Here is a 16,614-nt window from a genome sequence, read left to right on the forward strand (position 1 = left end):
ACAGCTCTGCACAGGCCTAAGCGCTGGTTTCTGATATCTCTGAGTTGAGATAACGGCTCTTTTGAAGTGTAAAACCTATGCATTCCACAAATTAAAGGAGGAGGGAGGGGGTAATATCACTGTGGCAATGTGTAACTGCTCTGAAGGACTGTCATGGCTGACCTATAATGACTGAACAATACGGCCTGCTTGCTACAGCTTTTCGTGTGTCCAGTACAGGACATCATTATACCTCCAGTCCAGTGCAATAGACAGAAGTAAACACAAAGAGCGGCGTGTAAGTGTAGGGTTAAAAAGGCAATGATACACTTTATTTGAATGCACTTAAAGACAGGCAAGGTAAGAGGGGTATGTAGTAGGTGAGGCCTGATGAAGGAGCACGCATGCTCCGAATGTGCGTCGCTGACATCACACCTGTCAACCCGCCCTGCACTGGCTCTCTGTCCCTCTGGTAACATCTGGCTCTCCCCTCCGCCTACGGACCCAAAGCTCCAGAATCCACCGGTGCTGCCGGCAACGTGACACCCCGAGGACTCCAGACTGCCCCTAAGAAATACCCGCAGGATGTCACCTACTACATGACCCTCTTTCTTTGCCTGTCTGTAAGTGCATTCAAATAAAGGGTATCATTGCCTTTTTAACCCTACCCTTAGATCAGTAGGGTACATACAGATCCTCCATACAGATCTCTTCCTACTCTGACGAGCTGGCTGCCCTTCCATTTAAAATGACTTGCAATTATAATTGCCATCACCCGGCTATTGAAAAAATAATAAAAAAAAAACATTGTACCCCTACCCATTCACCAAAAAATTGTACAAAAGTAATAACCACACAAGACAGTTTTTGACAAATCCTTTATTAAAAAATTAAAAATTAAAAAATGTGTCCCTCGATGTAAATCCATTGTTAATCACGCCACCCGCTGACCCGAAAAAGAGAAGAAATAAAAACGCTCTCACCTCTTATGGGGCCTCCCGCCGTATGCCCACTCTGCGCTTTGATATTTCCTATATAGGCAAGGGGGTGGGGCCACCTGGTTACGTCACCTGGTGGCACCACCTCCTTCTGACGTCACCTGAAGCCAAACGCCTGAAGCTCAAAAAAGTTCTGAAACTTCTTTTGTAGCTCGATTCGGGCAGATTGGTGCATGCTTGAAGCATATTGCATTCCATAGAAATACATGGAAATGCTTGATTTGGGGTTTTTTTTGCACATTTTAGCGCATTTCATCACGCATATTTAAACATTTTTTCTGCTCAAATATAATAATTAAATTGAAAAGAATAAAATATTAGAAATAAATAAATAAAATACATAAATAGTAAATTAAATAAAATAATAATAAATACATTCAAAAACCCTAACCCTAATATTACCCCCAAACCCAAACATTGACGCCCTAATTCTAACCTCTAACCCTAATATTGACCCCAAACCCTAATATTAACCCTTAATTCTAACCGCTAACATTAACCCCTAACCCTAAAATGAATTTACTAACCCTAATATTGACTCCCAACCCTAACCCTAATATCAACCCCTAATTTTAACTGCTAACCCAAATATTGACCCCTAATCCTAACCCTAAAATTGAGCCCTAATCTTAACCCCTAACCCTAATATTAACCCCTAATCCTAACTACTAACCCTAATATGAACCCCTAATCTTAATATTGACCCCTAATCCTAACCCTAATATTGAGCCCTAATCTTAACCCCTAACCCTAATATTAACCCCTAACCCAAATTTTGAGCCCTAATCTTAACCCCTAACCCTAATATTAATCCCTAATCCTAACCCTTAACCCTAAAATTAACTGCTAACCCTAATATTGAGCCATAATCTTAACCCCTACCCCTAATATTAGCCCCTAATCCTAACCGCTAACCCTAAAAGTAACCGCTAACCCTAATATTGAGCCCCAATCTTAAAACCTAACCCTAATATTAACCCCTAATCCTAACTACTAACCATAATATTAACCCCTAACCCTAATATTGAGCCCTAATCTTAACCCATAACCCTAATTGTAACCCCTAATCCTAACTTCTAACCCTAATATTACCCCTAACCCTAATATTGAGCCCTAAACTTAACCCCTAACCCTTATAATAACCCCTAATTTTAACTGCTAACCCTAATATTTACCCCTAATCCTAATATTAACCCCTAACCCTAATATTGACTCCTAACCCTAACATTAACCCCTAATCCTAACCCCTAACATTCACCCCTATCCCTAATCCTATGCCCTAAACCTATTAGCCCCTAACCCTAACACTGACTCCTAACCAATCCTAACTGCTAACCCTAATACTAACCCCTAATCCTAACCTCTAACCCTAATATTGACCCCTAACCCTAATACTAACCCCTAATCATAACTTCTAACAATGATATTAACCCCTAACCCTTATCCTAACCCCTAACCCTAATATTAACCCCTAATCCTAACCCCTAACTCTAATATTGACCCCCTTTCCCTAATAACCGCTAATCCTAACCCCTAAACCTAATATTGACCCTATTAGTAACCCCTAATCCTAACCCTAATATTGACCCCTTACACTAATATTAACCCCTAACCCTAAACCTATATCATAATATTGATCCCTAACCCTAATACTAACCCCTAATCATAACTTCTAACAATGATATTAACCCCTAACCCTTATCCTAACCCCTAACCCTAATATTAACCCCTAATCCTAACCCCTAACTCTAATATTGACCCCCTTTCCCTAATAACCGCTAATCCTAACCCCTAAACCTAATATTGACCCTATTAGTAACCCCTAATCCTAACCCTAATATTGACCCCTTACACTAATATTAACCCCTAACCCTAAACCTATATCATAATATTGATCCCTAACCCTAATCCTAACCCCCTGACCTAACAAAATAAATACATAAAATTAAGTAAATAAATAAATTAAATGAATTAATCCCTAACCATAACCTTTAACCCCCAAACCCTTTAACCCCTTGGAAAAAGTAAAAGTAAAAAAATAATAATAATAAATAAAAGTGGATGGAAAAGCTGAAAAACAGCAACAAATGATGAAAAATATGATATTTTTCTCTATTGGCTAATAAAAATATGTCAAAGCTCTAAAATGCTTTACAAATCTCGCATACAAACGCCTAAAAAAACGCCCCCCAAAAAAAAAAAACGTTCAAACACGAGACGCTCGGGTGTGAATGCAGCCTTGGAGCACATTAAGGCACTGCAATGTGTTGGGCTGTACTGTACAATGAATGAATGTCAGTGTAATGCATCGCACATAGCTAAGGTGTGTTACCATGCATTGCAAAGCACGTAGCTGCAATGTACAAGTGCTAACGGGCCCTTAGAGTGATGGATATGCTATAAACTAAATGTTTTGTTGTTTTTTTTTTTTTTGTAAGGATTTCTGTGTCTCTGAGCGGATTTTCCATCTCACAATGCAGCTGAATCGGATCACTTGGCACAGCGGGGGGAGATCCTTAATGCCAGCATAGGGGTAAGTATCACAGCGTGGTGTGTATATGAAAGCTGCCACAACATATGTCACAACACATGGCGAAATCCCGTCCTGAAGAGACGGCAGGCTGAACGCTCAGCTGGCATTCCAGTTCATTTCTGTGTCACCAAATACAGGGACGGCTATCCCCAGTGATACTTTATGTGGAAGTAGTCCTGCAGGTCAGTGATCCCAGGGGGTGCTGCCTATGGCCCACTTAAAGTGAAGCTGGGATCTTTTTGTATTTTATTTTTAGAGTGGAAAGGACTTATTGCTGTTTTTGTCCCCATTGCAGAAAGTTCCCCATATCTCCTGTGTGGTCACCAGGATAGGAAGTGAGCAGAACTTCTCCAATGGAGACACAGGCTGCAAAAACAGTCCCAGTCCTCCCCCACTCTATCCAAAATGTAAATTGAGCAATCATTCAAGTAGAACTAAGGGCAAGCCTTTTTTTTTTTCATTTTGGATAGAGTAACTAGGGATCGACCGATTATCGGCAAAGCCAATATGTTGAGGGCTGATATGCACTTTCCCCGATATATATATCGGAATCGGCCCCTGAGGTTACCGATATTGCAGATATTTCGGCGGAAAGTGCTTGTACCGGAGTGATGCCTGCAGCTAGAAGCATCACCCCCGGTACTGGTGTCCATAGCCAACAGTCGGCTGTCTTGTAATGACAACCGATGCAGCTGAGAAGCCACTCGGCTGTCATTAAAAGGAGCAGGAGGGGATGCCCCATACCCCCCCCCCCCCGCCTTCCACGGCTCGCCCGGGTCTCCCATCCCACCGGGAGACCGAAGACCCGATCAAAGCTGCATTCAACTCTGACCAAAATATTGGTATCGGCAATGAAAAACTATATCGGTCGATCACTAGTTATAACCCCTGTAAGGTTCCATTAGAGAGATTTCCCTTCACTTCCTGTCCCACAGCTAAACAGGAAGTGAGAAGAAATTCTTGCAAATTAAAGTGACTTAAACTGACTTTGAACTTGATAAATCACAGTGGACCAACACCAGAAGATGGGGTTTAGGTCAGACGAGTTTGCTGGCCAATCAAGCACAGTGATACCATGATCATGTGACCAGTGATTGGTAGTTTTGGCAGTGTGGGCGGTGCCAAGTCCTGCTGGAAAATGAAATTAGCATCTCCATAAAGCTGGTCAGTAGAGGGAAGCACGAAGTGCTCTAGAATTTCCTGCTAGAGGGCTGCGCTGACTTTGGACTTAAAAAAAACACAGTGGGCCAACACCAGCAGATGACACGGCTCCCCAAATCATCACTGACTGTGGCACTAGTGATTTATTTATTTGCCCCTTTACTAGCGCACCAGGCTAACTCTCACATCAGCCCACCCAGCTGATTCTTCACCAGCCCATCCAGCTGACTCTTCACCAGTCTACCCAGCTGACTCTTCACCAGCCCATCCAGCTGACTCTTCACCAGCCTACCCAGCTGATTCTTCACCAGCCCATCCAGCTGACTCTTCACCAGTCTACCCAGCTGACTCTTCACCAGCCCACCCAGCTGACTCTTCACCAGCCTACCCAGCTGACTCTTCACCAGCCTACCCAGCTGACTCTTCACCAGTCTACCCAGCTGACTCTTCACCAGCCCACCCAGCTGACTCTTCACCAGTCTACCCAGCTGACTCTTCGCCAGCCCACCCAGCTGACTCTTCACCAGCCTACCCAGCTGACTCTTCACCAGCCTACCCAGCTGACTCTTCACCAGTCCACCTAGCTGACTCTTCACCAGCCCACCCAGCTGACTCTTCACCAGCCTACCCAGCTGACTCTTCACCAGCCCACCCAGCTGACTCTTCACCAGCCTACCCAGCTGACTCTTCACCAGCCTACCCAGCGTACTCTTCACCAGTCCACCTAGCTGACTCTTCACCAGCCCACCCAGCTGACTCTTCACCAGCCTACCTAGCTGACTCTTCACCAGCCTACCCAGCTGACTCTTCACCAGCCTACCCAGCTGACTCTTCACCAGCCTATCCAGCTGACTCTTCACCAGCCTACCCAGCTGACTCTTCACCAGCCTACCCAGCTGACTCTTCACCAGTCCACCTAGCTGACTCTTCACCAGCCCACCCAGCTGACTCTTCACCAGCCTACCTAGCTGACTCTTCACCAGTCCACCTAGCTGACTCTTCACCAGCCCACCCAGCTGACTCTTCACCAGCCTACCCAGCTGACTCTTCACCAGCCCACCCAGCTGACTCTTCACCAGCCTACCCAGCTGACTCTTCACCAGCCTACCCAGCTGACTCTTCACCAGTCCACCTAGCTGACTCTTCACCAGCCCACCCAGCTGACTCTTCACCAGCCTACCCAGCTGACTCTTCACCAGCCCACCCAGCTGACTCTTCACCAGCCTACCCAGCTGACTCTTCACCAGCCTACCCAGCTGACTCTTCACCAGTCCACCTAGCTGACTCTTCACCAGCCCACCCAGCTGACTCTTCACCAGCCTACCTAGCTGACTCTTCACCAGTCCACCTAGCTGACTCTTCACCAGCCCACCCAGCTGACTCTTCACCAGCCTACCCAGCTGACTCTTCACCAGCCTACCCAGCTGACTCTTCACCACTCTACCCAGCTGACTCTTCACCAGCCCACCCAGCTTACTCTTCACCAGCCTACCCAGCTGACTCTTCACCAGTCCACCTAGCTGACTCTTCACCAGCCTACCCAGCTGACTTCACCAGCCTACCCAGCTGACTCTTCACCAGTCTACCCAGCTGACTCTTCACCAACCTACCCAGCTGACTCTTCACCAGCCTACCCAGCTGACTCTTCACCAGCCTACCTAGCTGACTCTTCACCAGTCCACCTAGCTGACTCTTCACCAGCCTACCCAGCTGACTCTTCACCAGCCTACCCAGCTGACTCTCTGGATATCTGTCTGGGAAGGATGAAGACTTAAAATGGTAGTAAACTTAGTTCTAACGCTTGTGCCTATAGTAAGGCTTACCTGTAGGCAGCGCTGCTGTTAGAAATCACGGGGCCCCATACAGCCTACCTGGCAGGGCCCCCTGAATATGTCAAGACAATATTTCTACTAAAAATACACTAAAATCATTATTAGCGGACACAAACATAACAGAGAACCTGTGTGAATTATCCCTTTTTAATTGTTTTTTTACATTTTTTAAAAGTTAAAAATGTTTACAATTATTTTATTTTACATTTTTTTTTTTGCATGTGCAGTACTTCAGATAAGCAATATATGGTCTGTATAGACCTGAAGAAGCATGTGGCGAAACGCGTCGGCTTTGAAGACCTACACTGCATATTAGGATCATTGATATTCCTAATAGGAATACTTTTAATTTGTATTGGTTTGTCTCTATGTAAAATATTTTTTACTTTTTCTTGGATATAATAAAAAGCATGCATTTTACATAATTTTGATTATCCCTCCTTTGCAGCCTGCAAAGTCCAATTTTTTCTTTCTTTTCTCTTTACAAAATTATGGATGATGGCCATATGGGTCACGGATATTTCTTTTTAATTTTGTTATTACAATGTTTCATTGTTATTTTTTTTTTTACAATCTGTTATCTTTTTACAGGGAAGGGAAGCCTGCAGTGCTGCAGGAGGGGGGGGGGGGGGGCGGGTAACGACACAGTCAAGCGGGGACACACAGGGAGGGGGAATCCGAAGCAGACAGAACAGGGAGGGGGGATCAGTGTTAGAGAAGCAATTACAAGAACTGTGTCTGTGTCTCTCCCAGGGCTGGGACAAGGGGTGGGCAGGAGGGGAGGCTGCCCTGGGCGCAATCGTTTATTGCCAGGATCAGGGTGCTCTGACCCTAACCCTAAGGGAAGGAGGGGGGCGCAGTTTGGCATCTTTGCCCTGGATGCTGGATGACCTTGTCCTTGCACTGGTCTCTCCCTGCAGCAGCTGAAAGCTGGCAGGAGGGGGAAAAACTGGCTTTCAGTTGCTGCAGAGAGCCGCACAGGGCTTCCTTCTGTAATGGCCCCTCCGCCCGACCGCACCGATTCTCTGTGCTGTTGGGGCCCCCCTGTTTGCCCGGGCCCCCTACAGGAGGACTGGTGCCCCCCCCCCATCAGGGCCCTGCCTGTAGGTACTGTGAATATCTCCTAAGCTTGCAGTTTAGGAGATATTCAGAGTGCATGCAGCCGGTAAACCGGCACATGAGCGCTGAAGGTCTGGCATACAGTGGCATACAGTCTGGCATACCTTCAGAGCCCATGCCATTAACAGCGGCTCCTGTGATCATGTGCGGGAGTGACGTCTTTGCGCCCCTGGCCACTCATGTAGCTGGAGGATGTCACCCCGGAAGGAAGACCAGGGGAAGATGTCAGCCCTCTCAGCTGTGACAGCATGGCCCTGGAGGGCTTCATTCTAAGATAAGTCTCTCATAATGTGCTAGTATGCAATGCATACTAGCACGTTATGACATTACCTTGCAGGGGATTTATTTTCTCCATAATCTGCGGTTTACTACTGCTTTAGGCACGCCGTTGTCTTCAAGGGAAACCGGTTACATGTGGCAGTCTCCCCCCTTTGTTAGCCCCCATAGTGCTGCTACTCACTCTGTCATCTCTTGCACCGTGCCTCCAGGAAAAGACTCCTTCCTTGTGTTGTAGAAGGATCCTTCCAGCACCAGAGCTCTGGCCCAAGGCAGGACAACCCCCCCTCCCCCTCCTGACTGGAGGGTACCCCTGAGGGCCACAGACAGCCTCTTGTATCTCCATCTTCCACCCCACTGCCCCTGCTGACATGGCTCATGTCTATTTATGGAGTGGTCTCAGCCACCTGGCAGCCTACCTCTGAGGATTGGCTGAGGCTCCATAAAAACGCAAGGCAGCTCCTCCTAACCTCCTCCCACTAATTCTAGAAGATTCTCCAACCTTCTAGACCAAGGGAGGCACCAGAGAGCTGTCAGGATGCCCTGAACTTCACTGAACCCTGACCCATGGCTCAGGTTTAGCCCTGAGCTAAACTAAAATGTTCAATACCTACTCTACTTCTAAAACACACTGCACACACTTCTAGCACACACTAGAGGGCGCTACATATATGTTATATATTTTTTCCTTTTCTAAACAAAACATTAAGGCCCCGTTCACATCGGGGCGACGCTACTTCGCACCGCGACCTCCGAGGTCGCGGTGCAAGCAGCGCGCCGCGACCTCAGAGCGGCCGCCACGGACTTCATAACATTGAAGTCTATGGCGGTCGCCTTCTGGTCGCCCCAAAGAAGCTCTGGACCCTTTTCTAAGTCGGAGCGACTTGTGTCGCTCCTATTAGAACGGGTCCGCAGCTTCCCTATGGGAGGCGACCTACGGCGACCTGTGAGGCGACCAGGTCGCCTCACAGGTCGCCTCAGTGTGAACCGGGGCTTATACATTTTTTTCATAACATGTTGCCACAAAATCTGAATTAAATATATTACAAGAAACTTGGAAATGTCTTGTTTTAGCCAAAAAAAAAAAAAAAAATAGTTATGTGTGCATGTGTGTTTTTCTAATATTAGTTATATTACTATTAATACTATTTTATTTCTTTATTAAACAGTTAGGCTTCTTTCACACGGCCGCTCCGTGTGAAAGGTCCGCTGCGGGACTTTTTTTTTTCCACGGAGCGGATGACATTTCTGTCATCCGCTCCGTGTGTCCGCATATCATCCCATCCGTTTGCGGATGATATGCGGACATAATGTAAGTATATGGCATTGCGGATGTCAGCGGATGACACAGCTGACATCCGATTTTCCTTCCTTTCCGTTTTTTACACGGAAGAAAAAATAGGGTTCTGTTCCGTTCCAAAAAACGGAACAGAACTGAAAGGAGGAAAATCGGGTGTCAGCGGATGGTATTCCGCTGACATCCGCAGTGCCATTCACTTACATTATGTCCGCAAATCATCCGCAAAAAAATAGGATGATTTGCGGACACACGGAGCGGCCGTGTGAAAGGACCCTTAAACATTTATTCCATATCACAATAACACAAAATAGAAATTAAATATCTTTTATGAAATATTCCACATAGAAAAAATCAGCCAATCAGGGACACTGGCAGATAGGCATGGCGTGCCGGTTCTTGTAGTCCCATTGGTAGTTGTACAAGTATAGGTACCCTGTCACCCCCATCTGCTGTTGACAGTGCCGGGACAAGGTCATCCAGCACCCAGGGCAAATATGCCAAACTGCGCCCCATCCTTACCTTAGGGTTAGGGTCAGGGCGCCCCTATCCCTGCAATAACCCATTGCGCCCAGGGCAGCTGTCCCTCCTGCCCACCCCTTGTCCTGGCCCTGGCTGTTGAACTACAAGCTCCAGCATGATAGAAACTAACAGCATAAACAAGGTTGCAATTCTAGAACAGCAGGCATATGCTGGGACTTGTAGTTCCACAGTAACAGTGTATGGTGTTATTCTATGTGTTAGCAGTGGCTGCCAGGACATGCTGGGACTTGTAGTTCTAGAGAGTAACAGCGTATGGCCATGTTGTTCCTTTACTGCATCAGTTCTATATGATGTTATCATTAGCGGAGACTGCCAGAGCATGCTGGGAGTTGTAGTTCTACAGTTACAGTGTTTGCTCATTCTTCTGCTGTAACAGTCCTATGTCATATTCAGCAGAGACTGCCAGGACATGCTGGGACTTGTAGTTCTACAGTAACAGTGCATGGTGTTATTCTATGTGTTGGTTAGCAGTGGTTGCAGGGACATGCTGGGACTTGTAGTTCTACAGTAACAGTGTATAGTCATATGATACTATCCTTAGCAGAGACTGCCAGAACATACTGGGAGTTGTAGTTCTACAGTTACAGTGTATGGTCATGCTGTTGCTGCATCAATCCTTTGTCATAATCAGCAGAGGCTGGCAGAACATACTGGGAGTTGTAGTTCTACAGTTACAGTGTATGGTCATCCTGTTGCTGCATCAATCCTATGTCATAATCAGCAGAGACTGTCGGGACATGCTGGGAATTGTAGTTCTATGGCAGCCCTGAAGAAGCGATCAGCCTGTATTACATTAACTACAAGTCTATGCAGATCATAACATGGGATCGTAGTTCCATGTGGCTGCTGCTGGGAGTTGTAGTCCCTCAGTGATGAGAGGAAGGATCCTACAGATCAGGGTTTGGGAATTCTTGTTACATTGTCTACATGCCAGTTTGGAGAAATACATTGTATCAGGGGCAGTCCAGTGTATTACATTGTATCAGTAGCAGTCCAGTGTGTTACATTATATCAGTGGCAGTCCAGTGTGTTACATTATATCAGTGGCAGTCCAGTGTGTTACATTGTATCAGTGACAGTTCAGTGTGTTACATTGTATCAGTGACAGTTCAGTGTGTTACATTGTATCAGTAGCAGTCCAGTGTGTTACATTATATCAGTAGCAGTCCAGTGTATTACATTGTATCAGTAGCAGTCCAGTGTGTTACATTGTATCAGTGACAGTTCAGTGTGTTACATTGTATCAGTGACAGTCCAGTGTGTTACATTGTATCAGTGACAGTCCAGTGTGTTACATTGTATCAGTGACAGTCCAGTGTGTTACATTGTATCAGTGACAGTCCAGTGTGTTACATTGTATCAGTGACAGTTCAGTGTGTTACATTGTATCAGTGACAGTCCAGTGTGTTACATTGTATCAGTGGCAGTTCAGTGTGTTACATTATATCAGTGACAGTCCAGTGTGTTACATTGTATCAGTGACAGTCCAGTGTGTTACATTGTATCAGTGACAGTCCAGTGTGTTACATTGTATCAGTGGCAGTTCAGTGTGTTACATTATATCAGTGGCAGTCCAGTGTGTTACATTGTATCAGTGGCAGTCCAGTGTGTTACATTGTATCAGTGGTAGACTGTGTGTTACATTATATCAGTGGCAGTCCAGTGTGTTACATTGTATCAGTGGTAGACTGTGTGTTACATTGTATCAGTGGCAGTTCAGTGTGTTACATTGTATCAGTGGTAGACTGTGTGTTACATTATATCAGTGGCAGTCCAGTGTGTTACATTGTATCAGTGGTAGACTGTGTGTTACATTGTATCAGTGGTAGACTGTGTGTTACATTATATCAGTGGCAGTCCAGTGTGTTACATTGTATCAGTGGTAGACTGTGTGTTACATTGTATCAGTGGTAGACTGTGTGTTACATTATATCAGTGACAGTCCAGTGTGTTACATTGTATCAGTGACAGTTCAGTGTGTTACATTGTATCAGTGGCAGTCCAGTGTGTTACATTGTATCAGTGGCAGTCCAGTGTGTTACATTGTATCAGTGGTAGACTGTGTGTTACATTATATCAGTGGCAGTCCAGTGTGTTACATTGTATCAGTGGTAGGCTGTGTGTTACATTGTATCAGTGGTAGGCTGTGTGTTACATTGTATCAGTGGTAGACTCAGTGTGTTACATTGTATCAGTGGTAGGCTGTGTGTTACATTGTATCAGCGCAGCAGCTGCCAGGTCTCGGGAGCGCGCCCCACGCGCCGCACATGCTCAGTGCCATGGCATCCCGCGCTGTGCCCATATATAGCACAGGCCCCGCCCCCTGTAGACAGCTCCGATCAGCTTCAAATCCGGTCCGTTCCCCCGCCGGCCGCCCGCTGCCCTCCGTGCCAGGTACGTCACCGACCACCGGAGCCCGGGGCTGGGGGGTGACCCGGGGGGGAGGGGGGCAGTTCTCTGGGGGGAGGGGTGCATGCTTTGCTCTGTACTACAATACTTATTACTGAGCACAGAGAGTGTCCGAGATCCGAGCTGAGTTATGTCGGGGACGTTTTGTAGAAGAGAATCTTATTATATAGTAAGAGTGTTATTATATAGGAGAGTGTTATTATACAGGAGAGTGTTATTATATAGGAGAGTGTTATTATATAGGAGAGTGTTATTTATTATACAGGAGAGTGTTATTATATAGGAGAGTGTTATTATATAGGAGAGTGTTATTATATAGGAGAGTGTTATTTATTATACAGGAGAGTGTTATTTATTATATAGGAGAGTGTTATTTATTATACAGGAGAGTGTTATTTATTATACAGGAGAGTGTTATTTATTATATAGGAGAGTGTTATTTATTATACAGGAGAGTGTTATTTATTATATAGGAGAGTGTTATTATATAGGAGAGTGTTATTATACAGGAGAGTGTTATTATATAGGAGAGTGTTATTATATAGGAGAGTGTTATTATATAGGAGAGTGTTATTATATAGGAGAGTGTTATTATATAGGAGAGTGTTATTATATAGGAGAGTGTTATTATACAGGAGAGTGTTATTATATAGGAGAGTGTTATTTATTATATAGGAGAGTGTTATTATATAGGAGAGTGTTATTATATAGGAAAGTGTTATTATATAGGAGAGTGTTATTATACAGGAGAGTGTTATTATATAGGAGAGTGTTATTATACAGGAGAGTGTTATTATATAGGAGAGTGTTATTTATTATATAGGAGAGTGTTATTTATTATATAGGAGAGTGTTATTTATTATATAGGAGAGTGTTATTATATAGGAGAGTGTTATTATATAGGAGAGTGTTATTTATTATATAGGAGAGTGTTATTATACAGGAGAGTGTTATTATACAGGAGAGTGTTATTATATAGGAGAGTGTTATTTATTATATAGGAGAGTGTTATTTATTATATAGGAGAGTGTTATTTATTATATAGGAGAGTGTTATTTATTATATAGGAGAGTGTTATTATATAGGAGAGTGTTATTATATAGGAGAGTGTTATTTATTATATAGGAGAGTGTTAGAACTTCATGTCACAGAGGGACCCCTGAATGTCCCCCCTGGGATGTGTATAGGAACTGTCAGTACAGAGGAGCTCTGCCTGTAGATAGCAATTTATTACCAGAGAGTGTTATTTATTATAGGAGAGTATTATTTATTATAGGAGAGTGTTATTTATCATACAGGGGAGTGTTAGAACTGCATGTCTTGGAGGAACCTCTGGATATCCCCCCCTGGGATGTGTTTAGGACCGGTCACTAAAGGGGAACCCTACCTGTACACAGCAATATATTACCAGAGAGTGTTACTGACTGTACAGGAGAGTGTTAGAGGGTCATGTCCTGGTGGGACTACCAGATGGTCAGTATGGAGGGTAGTTGAGATTCGTTACACCTGCACACAGCAATGTATTACTGGAGAGTGTTAGAGACACAAGTCTTTGTGGGACTGCTAAATGTCACTGCCAGGGATGTGTATAGGACCGCTCAGTACACAAATGTCTGTATACACATAGGTATTACCAGAGAGTGTTAAAGGGTTAAATCATGCTGGGACTGGGACTGCTGAATGTCACCCGCTGGGACATTAATAGCACCAGTCAGTAATGTTTTACCAGAGAGTGTCACTGATCATACAGGAGAGTGTTAGAGGTTGTGGTCATGCTGGGACATTAGCAGTGAATGTGACCTCCTGGGAATGTAAATATCTCTACAGAGAGGGAAAGCTGGGATTTCACATAGTGGGGACACTGTGTCTGCATGCAGCACTGCAGGGACTGTTCACGATCATATAGGAGACTGTTAGAACCTATCATCATGGTGGTCCCTATCCCTGAATGTGACTCTATTGGGCTCTCTGCAGGTTCTATTGCTTTAGAGAATGAAATCTGTAATTTCTTATAGTGAGGGCACTGAGCCGGCATACAGCACTGCGTCAGCCGGGACTGTTACTGGTCATATAGGAGACTGTTAGAGCTGGCTGTTATCGGTGGTGGGATCAGGTCCCTATCGTTGGATGTGACTCCAGCGGGTCCCCTGTATGTCCTGTTTCTGTAGAGAGGAAACAGTGAGGTGGATTTACTAAAGACCAATAGACTGTGCACTCTGCAAGTGCAGTTCCTCTATCTAGAGCTTAGTAAATGAGGGGAAGTTTCATTAATGAATAGCCAATCATGTGAAAGGAAAAAAAAAAAACAGCATTTTTGGTGAGCATCCCGAATGTCTGAGAGCCACGTTGGGGAGATCCATACCGGACCCTCGTGACCTGCCATTCCCTATACCAGATCTAAGCCTGTTTGACCCCCAGACTGAAACGTTGGGGGTCCGTTACCTTTGGTAAGTAGGGACACAGGAGGGGTCACATCATGGAGTGAGCTTATTTGGAGCACTTACAGTATCTCACAAAAGTGAGTACACCCCTCACATTTTTTATAAAAATGTATTCTATCTTTTCATGTGACAACACACAGCCATTAATGTCTAAACCGCTGGCAACAAAAGTGAGTACACCCCTAAGTGACAATGTCCAAATTGAGCCCAATTAGCCATTTTCCCTCCCCCGGTGTCAAGTGACTCATCAGTGTTACAAGGTCTCAGGTGTGAATGGGGAGCAGGTGTGTTAAATTTGGTGTTATCGCTCTCACTCTCTCATACTGGTCACTGGAAGTTCAACATGGCAACTCATGGCAAAGAACTCTCTGAGGATCTGAAAAAAAGAATTGTTGCTCTACATAAAGATGGCCGAGGCTATAAGAAGATTGGCAAGACCCTGAAACTGAGCAGCAGCACGGTGGCCAAGACCATACAATGGTTTAACAGGACAGGTTCCACTCAGAACAGTCCTCGCCATGGTCAACCAAAGAAGTTGAGTGCACGTGCTCAGCGTCATATCCAGAGGTTGTCTTTGGGAAATAGACGTATGAGTGCTGCCAGCATTGCTGCAGAGGTTGAAGGGGTGGGGGATCAGCCTGCCAGTGCTCAGACCATACGCCGCACACTGCATCAAATTGGTCTGCATGGCTGTCATCCCAGAAGGAAGCCTCTTCTAAAGATGATGCACAAGAAAGCCCACAAACAGTTTGCTGAAGACAAGCAGACTAAGGACATGGATTACTGGAACCATCTCCTGTGGTCTGATGACACCAAGATAAACTTATTTGGTTCAGATGGTGTCAGGCGTGTGTGGGGGCAACCAGGTGAGGAGTACAAAGACAAGTGTGTGTTGCCTACAGTCAAGCATGGTGGTGGGAGTGTCATGGTCTGGGGCTGCATGAGTGCTGCCGGCACTGGGGAGCTACAGTTCATTGAGGGAACCATGAATGCCAACATGTACTGTGACATACTGAAGCAGAGCATGATCCCCTCCCATTGGAGACTGGGCCGCAGGGCAGTATTCCAACATGATAACGACCCCAAACACACCTCCAAGACGACCACTGCCTTGCTAAAGAAGCTGAGGGTAAAGGTGATGGACTGGCCAAGCATGTCTCCAGACCTAAACCCTATTGAGCATCTGTGGGACATCCTCAAATGGAAGGTGGAGGAGCGCAAGGTCTCTAACATCCACCAGCTCTGTGATGTCATCATGGAGGAGGGGAAGAGGACTCCAGTGACAACCTGTGAAGCTCTGGTGAACTCCATGCCCAAGAGGGTAAAGGCAGTGCTAGAAAATAATGGTGGCCACACAAAATATTGACACTTTGGTCCCAATTTGGACATTGTCACTTAGGGGTGTACCCACTTTTGTTGCCAGCGGTTTAGACATTAATGGCTGTGTGTTGAGTTATTTTGAGGGGGACAGTAAATTTACACTGTTATACAAGCTGTACACTCACTACTTTACATTGTAGCAAAGTGTCATTTCTTCAGTGTTGTTACATGAAAAGATAGAATAAAATATTTACAAAAATGTGAGGGGTGTACTTACTTTTGTGAGATATTGTAAATGCGCTGCTTTTTCTTCCTAATGGCACACGCACGTATCTAGAAAAAAATATTCCTGCAGTAGCACACATTTTGGTGCAGTGCAAATTTGCAAATTATGCCCCCGCCTTGTTTGCGCGTTTCACCTGCCTGGGGCAGCCCATTAAAATGAATGGGCTGCCCTAAACGCGCCGTGGAGGAACACACAAAGAAAAGTGCGCGCTCTGACGCACCTCCTGGTGTCAGGCTCCATATAAACCAATGCGTTTTCTCATGCTTCTTGCAGAAACGCAGGACATTTTTTCAACATGGGTTCCTATGGAAGACGTTCACATCAATGCATTTACGTTTTTGTAAAGGGTCATGGACTTTTTTTAAATGCAAAACGCTGCTTTTCTTGTTTTTTTGGTTTAACCCCTTGCCAACCAGCCCC

The sequence above is a fragment of the Pelophylax lessonae genome, assembly GCF_965119305.1.
Source record: "Pelophylax lessonae genome assembly, chromosome: 13".
NCBI lineage: Eukaryota > Metazoa > Chordata > Amphibia > Anura > Ranidae > Pelophylax > Pelophylax lessonae.